Source organism: Somniosus microcephalus, chromosome 5 (genome assembly GCF_052327205.1).
Source record: "Somniosus microcephalus isolate GS21.2 chromosome 5, FLI_Smic_1.0, whole genome shotgun sequence".
Classification (NCBI taxonomy): domain Eukaryota; kingdom Metazoa; phylum Chordata; class Chondrichthyes; order Squaliformes; family Somniosidae; genus Somniosus; species Somniosus microcephalus.
In genome coordinates this window covers 187,935,680-187,948,669 of record NC_140991.1, presented here as the reverse complement: position 1 = coordinate 187,948,669, position 12,990 = coordinate 187,935,680, and positions in this window count along the sequence as shown.

The following is a 12,990-nucleotide window of genomic DNA, read 5'->3' as shown; positions in this document are numbered from 1 at the left end:
TTTTGGTGTCCATACTTAAGAAAGGACATACTTGCTCTCGAGTCAGTACAAAGAAGGTTCACTTGGTTAATCCCGGGGATGAGGGGATGGACATATGAGGAGAGGTTGAGTAGATTGGGACTCTACTCATTGGAGTTCAGAAGAATGAGAGGCGATCTTATTGAAACATATAAGATTGTGAAGGGGTTGGATCGGGTGGATGCAAGGAAGATGTTCCCGATGATGGGTGAAACTAGAACTAGGGGGCATAGTCTTAGAATAAGGGGCTGCTCTTTCAAAACTGAGATGAGGAGGAACTACTTCACTCAGAGGGTGGTAGGTCCATGGAATATGCTGCCCCAAAAAACTGTAGAAGCCACATCATTACATAAATTTGAAACAGAAATAGACAGTTTCCTAGAAGTAAAGGGAATTAAGGGTTACGGGGAGCGGGCAGGAATTTGGACATGAGTCTAGGTTCGGATCGGTCATGGCCCTGTGGGTAGCGGAGCGGGCCCAGGGGCCGTGTAGCCTGATCCTGCTCCTATTTCGTGTGTCTAATTCTGTTAGATGCAGGAGATGGTTCTGTGACAGTGGATTGGCAGTTAGGATCAGATCAGCCATGATCTTATTGAATGGCGGAGCAGGCTCGAGGGGCCGATTGGCCTACTCCTGCTCCTATTTCTTATGTTCTTATGTTCCACGGTGCTGTGGCCAGGTTGCTCATCCTCCCCGCAGTCCCTGTTCCCATCCTCACAGGGAGCAAGAGCCTCGAACCTGTTGGACAAGTGCAAGGGCTGCGGCTCCTCCAACACTACCTCCTGGATCCCTGTACCTGCCTCACTTCTAGTCACACCATCCTGACCCTGGCCACGGACTACATCTGAATTAATTAATCTAATTGGTGTGAATACCTCGTGATACAGAGTCCAGGTAACTCTCCCCCTCCCTGATGTGTCTGTGTTTGAAGCTCGGGCTCCAGCTCTTCAACACGGAGCCGGAATTCCTCGAGCAGCCAACACTTACTGCAAATGTGATCACTGAGCATCAATGGTGTCCACCAGCTCCCACATATTGCAGCAGCAACACATCGCCTGATCTCCCATTCTATGTAATTAATTAAATTTATTAATATTATTCTTAAATACCCTCTGCCTCGATTCTAGATGATGAATATCACACCTTAGAAACTATAAACCAAAGAGATTTAAGCTTAAAAAGGGAGAAATACTTACCAACCAATCACTTACCCGCTTTCTGGTGAGGAAAGCAGAGGAAAATTGAATTTCTAAAGTATGGGAGCCTGGGTGGTCCTTGGTAAAATGCAGTCAAAAGTGTGTGCTAGATCATGTTACAATACAGATGGTTGGTAAGGGAGGTCTTGCTCCATTCACTTCTGCATGGAGCAGAATATAATTTTAACAAGTCAGACCTTTTACTGCTGCACATAGCTTATACTGTTGTGTATGTGTCCTACTTGTTTCATTTCTATAGATAAATCTAGTTCGTTAATTCAGAACATGAGCTCAAGTGTGTTGTGCTCATAATACTGTCTTCTGGAGTGGCTTAGAGGTAAGTAAAGTGCAAGGGGTACGAGTGATTCATTGTATTGTGTGAGTTCTAAGCATAATAGAGGCAGAAAATAGCAAGGCTGCAGCTTCTAGTTCATAGGAGATAGGAGGTCTGCTTACAGGACATGCAGCAAGAGGGAGCATCTCACGAACATTACATCATGCTGGTAGCTGTGAGCAATACCTGTCCTATCACACAGGTCAGTTACCCTGGTAAGAAAGACTTCTGAAGAAACATTTTTGATGAATGTTGAACAAAGTTCTGTTTCTGAACAGCAAATTCAGTCGGTTTCATCTGTACATAATGCTTTGTGTAACAACATATTCTGTAGTAGTCACTCAGACTGGGACTAAAATTGCTGCCTGATTACGCACCGGAATTTTGGTAAGAATTCCTGTGAAACTCCAGCTTTTATTCTTTTATTTCTTTTGAAGTACAGATTTTTAGATTCCCATAATATAGATTTGACAATGGAGGAACAGTTGACATAGAACAATGATGCATATCCTGGTAAAGAATATTTTGCAAATGTCTTTTACACATACAGACTCGATATTTGAATAAACCATTTCTTACACACAATGGGAATAAACCTATCATCTTGTCTTAATGTAAATTAAACCAACAATTTGAGTTTCAGAGAAATGATTTAATACTCCTTATACTTTAGATTTCTAAACTGTACCATAATGGGAGATTGTTGCTGGAGAAAAAATATTCAAAATTAAAAAAAGATCGTTCCTTTCTTTGTTGGTCTTTTGCCTGTTGGTTTAAAAAAAAAAGCTACTGGGAGTTTTATGTTTCCAGTGCTAAACAATTGAAGGAGAGACTGAAATAATATTGAATCTGGTACAGTAGCAATAGTTTGGCAGATATAATGTAGGATCAACTGTACTTGATACCTCTTGTGTCAGCATCAAAGAGTTCAAACAGAATAGGTATGGGAGAACTGATAACTATCAAAGCAGTAAGAACTTCAAAAACAGTTCTCTTACAGTGCTGAAAGCATCACACTGATAAGAATGGGGTAAATATTTCGCGTTGCCAATATGCACATTTCCAGCTCAGAGGATGGCCTAAGAAAATTATCTCACAAATGTATTACTCTACTAGTTTGACTGGACACAATGCTGACATCCATACAGGCACACTTTCCAGCAGGAGTTATTGGATAGTGATCAGCAGTGGCACCCTGGCTGAGTCCCTCATCCAATGAGGCCAGCTGTAACTGCTACTCTGGTGAAGATCAGCATTTGCCTGGGATGTTCCTGGTATTGCACATACCAGGAAACTCCACGATCAGTTAATCCAATATGTAAGACAAAGATGAAAATTAATTTAATTAACTTCTGCTTTTAATTTTTGCCAACTTTAATTTTTTTAAATCCCCAACTAAACCTTCATGTCTCTCCACTACTATCTCTTTAAAAAGTCCTCTGCTTTTTTTGAGCAAGCCTTTGACCTGTTTTCCTTACGCCCAGCTATGTGTAACTGGCATCCTCTGACCTGGTAATGTGTATATTGGCCAGCCCATCTGTCTTGGTGCTGCATCTTCTTTGCGTTAAAGGCGCTATATAAATGCAAGTTGTTATTAACGTCTTTGTCATCAGAGAGGGTGCAAAAGTAGCTGCCCATCATTATTGTCACGGTGGCACTATGCTCAGGTGATGCAGTGACATTTATGTGACAAGCAAGTGGTTATTAAAAAGCTGCACAAGACAGAGAACCAGCGGGAGTTTCGGCTCTGTGACACCCCCCAACCACATTCGGAGAAAAATAAAAGGTGACATCACAGGGAAAAGGGTAAGTTGGTTGGTGAGTATTTTGCTCATCTCTCTTATCTTTTAAAGCCCAAGAAATGTATTAGTAATTGTAAGGTTTCATTAGTATTAGTAAAGTTTACTAACAGTAATAAATCTTATTGGGTGTAGTAGGGTTTATTAATTAATAAAAAAAAAAAAAAAAATTAAGACTCTAAAGATGGCAGGGCAGGTGATGTGTTGCGACTGCAGTATGTGGGAGCTCCTGGACGCCAGTGTGATCTAGGACGAACATGTCTGCGGCTCGAGGAACTTCGGCTCAGAGGTGATGAGCTGGAGGCTGAGCTGCATCAGGGAGGGGGAAAGTTACCTGGACACTTTATTCCAGGAGGCAGTCACACCCCTTAGGATAGGGTCTTCTGATTTGCTCAGTGGTCAGGGACAGGAGGATGTGACTGCGAGTGAGGCAGGTATGGGGACCCAGGAGGTGGAGGAGCCTCAGCCTTGCAATTGTCCAACAGGTTTGAGGTTCTTGTGGCCTGTATGGATGTAAGCGGTGGTTGCAGGGTGGATGAGCAAACTGACCATGGCACCGAGGTCCAGGAAGCCATTCAAGCGGGAGGAGTTAATAGGAATGTAGTGGTAATAGGGGACAGCATAGTCAGGGGGATAGATACAGTTCTCTGCGGCCAAGAGCGAGAGTCCAGACGGCTGTGTTGTTTGCCCGGTGCCAGGATTCGGGACATCTGCTCTGGACTGGAGAGGAACTTGCAGTGGGAGGGGGAGGAGCCAGTGGTCGTGGTCCACGTAGGTACCAACGACATAGGTAGAACTTGGAAAGATGTTCTGTTGAGAGTATGAGCAGCTAGGGGCTAAACTAAAAAGCAGAACCTCAAGGGTAATAAAGTCTGCATTATTACCTGAACCACGATCAAATTAGCATAGGGTAAATAAAATTAGAGAGATGAATGTGTGGCTCAGACTGGTGTGGGAAAAATGGTTTTGATTCCTGGGAAAGTGGGATCTGTATCGTTGGGACGGTCTTCACCTGAACCATGCTGGGACCAGTGTTCTGGCGAGTCGTATAACTAGGGCGGTAGAGAGGGCTTTAAACCAAATAGTGGGGGCAAGGGATCAAATTTGGGAAGATTGTGGTAAATCAAAGAGTAGAGACAAGGCAAGAGAGAAAGTTATTAACAGACCGTGACAGGAAGGGATAGAGAGTACAAATCTAAGAGTAAATCAACAGTTAAGGCTAGAGGTTACAAAAATAATAAAAAGGACAAAACTAAAGGCTCTGCATCTGAATGCATGTAGCATTCGAAACAAAAACAGATGAACTGATAGCGCAAATAGAAATAAATAAGTACGATCTGATAGCCATTACAGAAACATGGCTGCAGGATGACATAGATTGGAACCTGAATATTGAAGGGTACATGACATTTAGGAAGGACAGGAAGCTAGGAAAAGGTGGAGACGTGGCTCTGTTAATTAATGATGGTATTAGCACAATAGAGAGGGATGACCTAAGTTCAGGAAACCAGGATGTAGAAGCGGTTTGGGTAGAGATGAGAAATGATAAAGGCAAGAAGTCACTTGTGGGAGTGGTGTACAGGCCCCCTAACAGTAACCACACGGTAGGATGGAGTATAAAGGAAGAAATAATGGGAGCTTGTCAGAAAGGTACGGCAATAATCATGGGGGATTTTAATCTACATATAGACTGGAAAAATCAGCTGGGCAAAGGTAGCCTAGATGAGGAGTTCATAGAATGTTTTCGGGATAGTTTCTTAGAACAACACGTTCTGGAGCCAACCAGAGAGCAGGCTATACTAGACCCTGTATTGTGCAATGAAATGGGATTAACTAATGACCTCATAGTGAAGTTTGAGGGAGAGAAGAGTGGGTCCAAGACTAGTATTTTAAACTTAAATAAGGGCAATTATGAGGGCATGAAAGCAGAGCTAGCTAAAGTGAACTGGCAAATTAGGTTAAGGGCTAGGTCAATAGAGTTGCAGTGGCAGACATTTAAGGGGATATTTCAGAATACACAGAATATATACATTCCAACGAGAGAGAAAAATTCCAAGGGGAGGACCCATCATCCGTGGTTAACTAAAAAAAAGTTAAAGATAGTATCAAACTTAAAGAAAAAGCATATAATTGCGCAAAGATGGGGGGCAGGTCAGAATATAAAAAACAGCAAAGAATGACTAAAAGATTAATGAGAAAAATTAGAGTACGAGAGAAAGCTAGCTAGGAATATAAAAACAGATAGTAAGAGTTTCTATAGATGTTTAAAAAAGAAAAGAGTTAACAAAGTGAGCGTTGGTCCTATAAAAAGTGAGTCTGGGGAATTAATAATAGAAAATAAGGAGATGGCAGTTGAATTGAACAAGTATTTTGCATCAGTCTTCACTATAGAGGATACAAGTAACATCCCAGAAATAGCTGTAAATCAGGAAATGGAAGGGAAGGAGGAACTCAAGAAAATTACAATCACCAGGGAAGTGGTACTGAGCAAATTTGTTGGCGCTGCGGGCTGACAAGTTCCTGGGTCCTGATGGACTTCATCCTAGGGTCTTAAAAGAAGTGGCTAGTGAGATAGTTGATGCGTTGGTTTTAATTTTCCAAAATTCCCTAGATTTGGGGAAGGTTCCATTCGATTGGAAAATAGCGAATGTAACTCCTTTATTCAAAAAGGGGAGACAGAAAGCAGGAAACTACAGGCCAGTTAGCTTAACATCTGTCATAGGGAAGATGTTAGAAGCTATTATTAAAGACGTTCCAGCAGGGCACTTAGAAAAGTTCAAGGTAATCAGGCAGAGTCAACATGGTTTTGTGAAAGGGAAATCATGTTTAACCAATTTATTGGAGTTCTTTGAGGAAGTAACATGTGCTGTGGATAAAGGGGAACCGGTGGATGTACTGTACTTAGATTTCCAGAAGGCATTTGATAAGGTGCCACATCAAAGGTTATTGCGGAAATTAAAAGCTCATGGTGTAGGGGGTAACATATTGGCATGGATAGAAGATTGGCCAGCTAACAGGAAACACAGAATAGGCATAAATGGGTCATTTTCTGATTGGCAAGATGTAACGAGTGGTGTGTCACAGGGATCAGTGCTGGGGCCTCAACTTTTTACAATTTATATAAACGACATGGATGAAGGGACCGAAGATATGGTTGCTAAATTTGCTGATGAGACAAAGCTAGGTAGGAAAGTAAATTGTGAAGGACATTAGGAGGCTACAAAGTGATATAGATAGGTTAAGTGAGTGGGCAAAGATCTGGCAAATGGAGTATAATGTGGGAAAATGTGAAATTGTCCATTTTGGCAAGAAGAATAAAAAAGAAGCATATTATCTAAATGGTGAGAGATTGCAGAGTTCTGAGATGCAGAGGGATCTGGGTGTCCTAGTGCATGAATCGCAAAAGGTTAGTATGCAGGTACAGCAAGTAATTAGGAAAGCTATTGATGTTATCATTTATTGCGAGGGGAATTGAATACAAAAGTAGGGAGGTTATGCTTCAGTTATACAGGGCATTGGTGAGGCCACATCTGGAGTACTGTGTACAGTATTGGTCTCCTTATTTAAGGAAGGATGTAAATGCGTTGGAAGCAGTTCAGAGAAGGTTTACTAGATTAATACCTGAAATGGGCGGGTTGTCTTGAGGAAAGGTTGGACAGGCTAGGCTTGTATCCACTGGAGTTTAGAAGAGTAAGAGGTGACTTGATTGAAACATAAGATCCTGAGGGGTCTTGACAGGGTGGATGTGGAGAGGATGTTTCCTCTTGTGGGGGAATCCAGAACTAGGGGTCACTGTTTAAAAATAAGGGGTCGCCCATTTATGACCGGGATGACGAGACATTTTTTTTTCCAGAGGGTTGTGAGTCTTTCGAACTCTCTTCCTCAGAGGGCGGGAGAAGCAGAGTCTTTGAATATTTTTAAGACAGAGGTAGATAGATTCTTGATAAGCAAGGGGGTGAAAGGTTATCGGGAGTAGGCGGGAATGTGGAGTAATCAGATCAGCCATGATCTTACTGAATGGCAGAGCAGGCTCGAGTGGCCTACTCCTGCTCCTAATTTGTATGTTATTATTTTGTGTTCCCTGGAAATGCATAGCCGATGCAACCAACAGCTGAGCGCACTGGATACAGCAAAGGCTACGGGCCCTGACAACATCCCGGCTATCGTGCTGAAGACTTGTGCTCCAGGACTAGCCACGCATCTAGCCAAGCTGTTCCAGTACAGCTACAACACTGGCATCCATCCGACAATGTGGAAAACTGCCTGGGTATGTCCTGTCCACAAAAAGCAGGAGAAATCCAATCCAGCCAATTTCTACCCCATCAATCTACTCTCAATAATCAGCAAAGTGATGGAAGGTGTCATCGACAGTGCTATCAAGTGGCACTTACTCACCAATAACCTCACTGATGCCCAGTTTGGGTTTCGCTAAGACCACTCGGCTCCCGACCTCATTACAGCCTTATCCAAATATGGACAAAGGAGCTGAATTCCAGAGGTGAGGTGAGAGTGACTGCCCTTGACATCAAGGCAGCATTTGACCGAGTGTGGCATCAAGGAGCCCTAGTAAAATTGAAGTCAATGGGAAGCAGGGCGGGGCGGGGGGTGGGGGGAAACTCTCCACTGGCTGGAGTCATACCTAGCACAAAAAATGTTTGTGGTGGTTGAAGATCAATCATCACAGCTCCAGGACCTCGCTGCAGAAGTTCTTCAGGGCAGTGTCCTAGGCCCAACTATCTTCAGCTGCTTCATCAATGACCTTCCCTCCAACTTAAGGTCAGAAATGGGGATGTTCGCTGATAATTGCAGAGTGTTCAGTGCCATTCACAACTCCTCAGATAATAAAGCAGTCCATGCCCGCATGCGGCAAGGCCTGAACAATGTTCAGGCTTGGGCTGATAAGTGGCAGGTAACATTTGCTCCACACAAATGCCAGGCAATGGCTATCTCCAACAAGCGAGAGTCTAACCACCGCTCCTTGACATTCAACGACATTACCATCGCCAAATCCCCCACCATCAACATCCTGGGGGTCACCATTGACCAGAAACTTAACTGGACCAGACACACAAATACTGTGGCAACAAGAGCAGCTCAGAGGCTAGGTATTCTGTGGTGTCTCCCCTTCTGACTTCCCCAAAGCATTTTCACCATCTACAAGGCACAAGTCAGGAGTGTGATGGAATATTCTCCACTTGCCTGGATGAGTGCAGCTCCAACAAAAGTCAAGACACCATCCAGGACAAAGCAGTCCGCTTGATTGGCATCCCATCCACCACCTTAAACATTCACTCCCTCCACCACCGCTGTACCATGGCTGCAGTGTGTACCATCTACAAGATGTACTGCAGCAACTCCCAAACCCGTGACCTCTGTCTAGAAGGACAAAGGCAGCACGTGCAGGGGAACACCACCACCTCCAAGTTCCCAACGAAGTCACACACCATCCTCACTTAGAAGTATATCGCCGATCCTTCGTCGTTGCTGGGTCAAAATCCTGGCACTCCCTACCAAACAGCACTGGGGGGAGTACCTTCGCCACACAGACTGCAGCGGTTCAAGAAGGCGGCTCACCATCACCACCTCGAGGGCAATTAGGGATGGACAGTAAATGCTGACCTTGCCGGTGATGCCCACAAATGAATAAAAAACAGCATCTGGTAGAGGGATGTTACTGCTTCGGGTGGGACTTTTCAACAGAACAAGTCTGATAAGTTAGAGATTCCCACCAGAGCTTGTCTTCCTACTTCAGGTGGTGGTGGGCTTGCTGTGCTTTCCCGGTTTTCAGGCTTGCAAGCAGTTCCCCCCTCCCCTGCCCGAGCTGGCGGCGGCAGTCCGCATGCGCGCTGCCGGACAGCGGGAGGAGCTGACGGTGTCAGTCCGCATGCGCGCTGCCGGAGAGCGGGAGGAGCCGGCGGCGGTCGTCCGGCAGCGAGCACTCGGGGGCCGCGGTGTGGGGCCCATTGGAGAGAATGAGCCTGAGGAGCAGGTGAGCATCGGGGCCGGGAACGGGACTGTCTCTCTCTGCCGCGCAAACACAACCCGGATTCGAGTCCTGCACCTGCACCTGGACCTGGACTTGCACCTGGTCCTGCTGGTCCGGGTTCTATGTCGGGCTGTCCGGGACTGAGTGTTGATCCATTAGACCGGCATTGAAAGCCATTTAAAGTTGTCAGCAGAAGGTGCAGGGCCTTTCTGTGCAACTAGTTGGGGTGCGGGTGAGTCACTCCTGGCATCGGGGGTGCGAGTGGGTGACTTTCCCTGGCAGTGCATTTCTTTGGTGGTCAGAATTCCTGGAAGGATCTAATTCTTTTGCACTTCATACACATTTCCATTGATCATTTCTTGATGCTTTATGGGTTGTCAATTCATCAGAAGATTCTACAGGTTTTTTGAACAAAATCAATTAAATTAATGTTTTTTGGTCAGGGATGATGTGATTTGTAAATTAAGACTTTCTGGCAATCGCTTAATTGATATATACTGTCATTCCACTTCAGGGTAGATGTTTAAGTTTTATTAAGAGTTTTTTGAGTGGGTTATGAGTGCGGTTTCTGCAATATTACCAACCAATCCTGTTTTCTGTTTGTATTCATATGCAATATTGCAAGAGCAGAGACTGTATCAGTGCTCATGTTGTCTTTCTGAATCTGGCATCTTGGTTCGGAGCAGATCAGTATTGCCCAAAGGACTCCTCTCGCTGCATGTCTTCTGAAATATTACCAGGTTTGAAACAGAGTGTGTGCACAATTATATGTTGAATGATGACATATTTGTGTTCTTGATGGTGCCTATTTAGCCATGTTTCAACTCTGTAATTATAGACAAGCAACCAGACATGAGTTTTTTTTATGCAGTGAGTTATCATCACCTGGATTGCACTGTCTGAAAGCAGATTCATCATGTCTTTTGGCTGATTTATTTTGGAGGATTCCTGGAGTGTCCATGAAACTCCCTATATAGAAAAAAGCTCCTTGTTAAAAATGGCTGTCTCCAGTTAGATGGAGGAAGGGTAAGTGATGGTTAAGGCCACAGAAATCAGGCAATAAACAGTTGCTGGTGTGATGGTAGTTCGGATGGTATATTTGTGTACACATTTCACAATGACACAACATCCAAACCTTGTTTTACACAGAGGGGTTGTGAGTCTGTGGAATGCACTACCAGAGTTAATGATTGAAGCAGAGACCCTGTCAACATTTAAGAATAGGTTAGATAGGTGGTTGAAGGAAAGGGGGATAAAGGCATGTGGGAATAGGGCGGGCACATGGAATTAGAACCACTGCTCATGTGAAGGATAAACATCAACACAAACTGGTTTGGCCAACAGCCTGTTTACGTGTTGTAATTTCTATGCCATCCATGCGTCAGAATATCTTGATGTTGTTCCCACTCTTGATGCACTTCGTAGCTGAAATCCCATTCCAAGTTGACTAGCTCAAATTTGGGGCAATGCAATTTTGAAATCATTCTTTTATTTTATTTGTGCTTGTTTTAAAATGTATCTTGTGTAAGGCAAGGTATTGACTTGGATAGAGAACTGGTTGGCAGACAGAAAGCAAAGAGTTGGAATAAACGGCTCTTTTTCCGAGTGGCAGGCAGTGACTAGTGGGGTACCGCAGGGATCGGTCCTTGGACCCCAGCTATTCACCATATATATTAATGATCTGGATGAGGGAACTAGATGTAATATCTCCAAGTTTGCAGGCGACACAAAGCTGGGTGGGCGTGTGTGCTGTGAGGGGGATGCCGAGAAACTTCAATATGATTTGGACAGGTTGGGTGATTGGGCAGAAGCATGGCAGATGCAATATAACGTGGATAAATGCGAGGTTATCCACTTTGGTGTCAAAAACAGGAAGGCAGATTATTATCTGAATGGCAATAGATTGGGAGAAGGGGGAAGTGCAACGAGACCTGGGCGTCCTTGTGCACCAGTCGCTGAAGGTAAGCATGCAGGTGCAGCAGGCGGTTAAGAAGGCAAATGGTATGTTGACCTTCGTAGCGAGAGGGTTTGACTACAGGAACAAGGATGTCTTGCTGCAGTTGTACAGGGCCTTGGTGAGACCACATCTTGAGTATTGTGTGCAGTTTTGGTCGCCTTATCTGAGGAAGGATGTTCTTGCCATGGAAGGAGTGCAGCAAAGAGTCACCAGACTGATATCTGGGATGGTAGGAATGACATATGAGGAGAGATTGGCTCGATTGGGCTTGTACTCGCTGGAGTTTAGAAGACTGAGAGGGGGTCTCATCGAAACTTATAAAATTCTGACAGGACTGGACAGACTAGATGCAGGAAGGATGTTCCTGATGGTCGTGGAGTCCAGAACCAGGGGTCACAGTCTAAGGATAAGGGGTAAGCCATTTAGGACTGAGATGAGGAGGAATTTCTTCACCCAGAGAGTGGTGAACCTGTGGAATTCTCTGCCAAAGAAGGCAGTGGAGGCCAATTCATTAAATATATTCAAGAAGGAGTTAGATATATTTCTTAAGGCTAAAGGGATCAAGGGATATGGGGAGAAGGCAGGGACAGGGTACTGAATTTGGATGATCAGCCATGATCTTATTGAATGGCGGAGCAGGCTCGAGGAGCCGAATGGCCTGCTCCTATCTTCTATGTTTCTATGATTCTCTTATTCTAAGAAGAGCAGACAGCAATTGGGTACTTTCTGAAATATTGTTTTTTTTTGTGTGGGGTATGTTTACACTGGTGTGCTGAGAGTTGGGATGTCTGGCTGGTCAAGAGCTCCTCAAAACTCTTGAATCAACATTGTTCTGCACTTTCTCACCATTCTACAGCAAACACAATTGCTAGTGTAAAAACAAAAAGCAAAAAAACTGCATCTGCTGGAACAAAAACATAAAATGCTGGAAACACGCAGCCGGTCAGGCAGCATCCGTGGAAAGAGCAGACCAGTTAACGTTTTAGGTGCACACGCTTCTTCAAAATTAGTTTTGAAGAAGGGTCTACACGCAAAACATTAACTGGCTTTCGCCAGATGCTGCCTGACCCATTAAGTATTTCCAGCATTTTTTTTGTTTTTGTTTTATGATTGCTAACATGTTTGCACTTCCATACTATTGTTTTATGTGGCAGTGAGTAGAATATTTACGAGGCATATTTCTGACACCACATGCTGTGTGGGCATGCTTACTTGATGAGTGATCGAGACGTCAGCTGTGGCTCAGTGGTAGCACTCTTTCCTCTGAGTCAGAAGGTCGTGGGTTCAAGACCCATTCCAGAAACCTGAGCACAAAGATCCAGGCTGACACATCAGTGCAGCACTGACGGAGCGCTGCGCTGTTGGAGGTGCCGAAATTTGGATGAGATGTTAAACTAGGCCCCGTCTGCGCTCTCAGGTGGGTGTAAAAGATCCCACGGCACTATTTTGAAGAAGAGCAGGGCAGTTCTCCTGGTGTCCTGACCAACACTTATCCCTCAGCCAACATCCAAAGTGGATGATCTGGTCATTTACTTCATTGCTGTTTGTGGGAGCTTATTGTGCGCAAATTGGTTGCCATGTTTCCTATATTACAACTGTGACTACGCTTCAAAAGTACTTCATTGGTTGTAAAGCACTTTGGGACATCTTGAGGTCTTGTAAGTCTTTTTTAAACTGCCCTCCTTTTTGTGTTAGCTTTT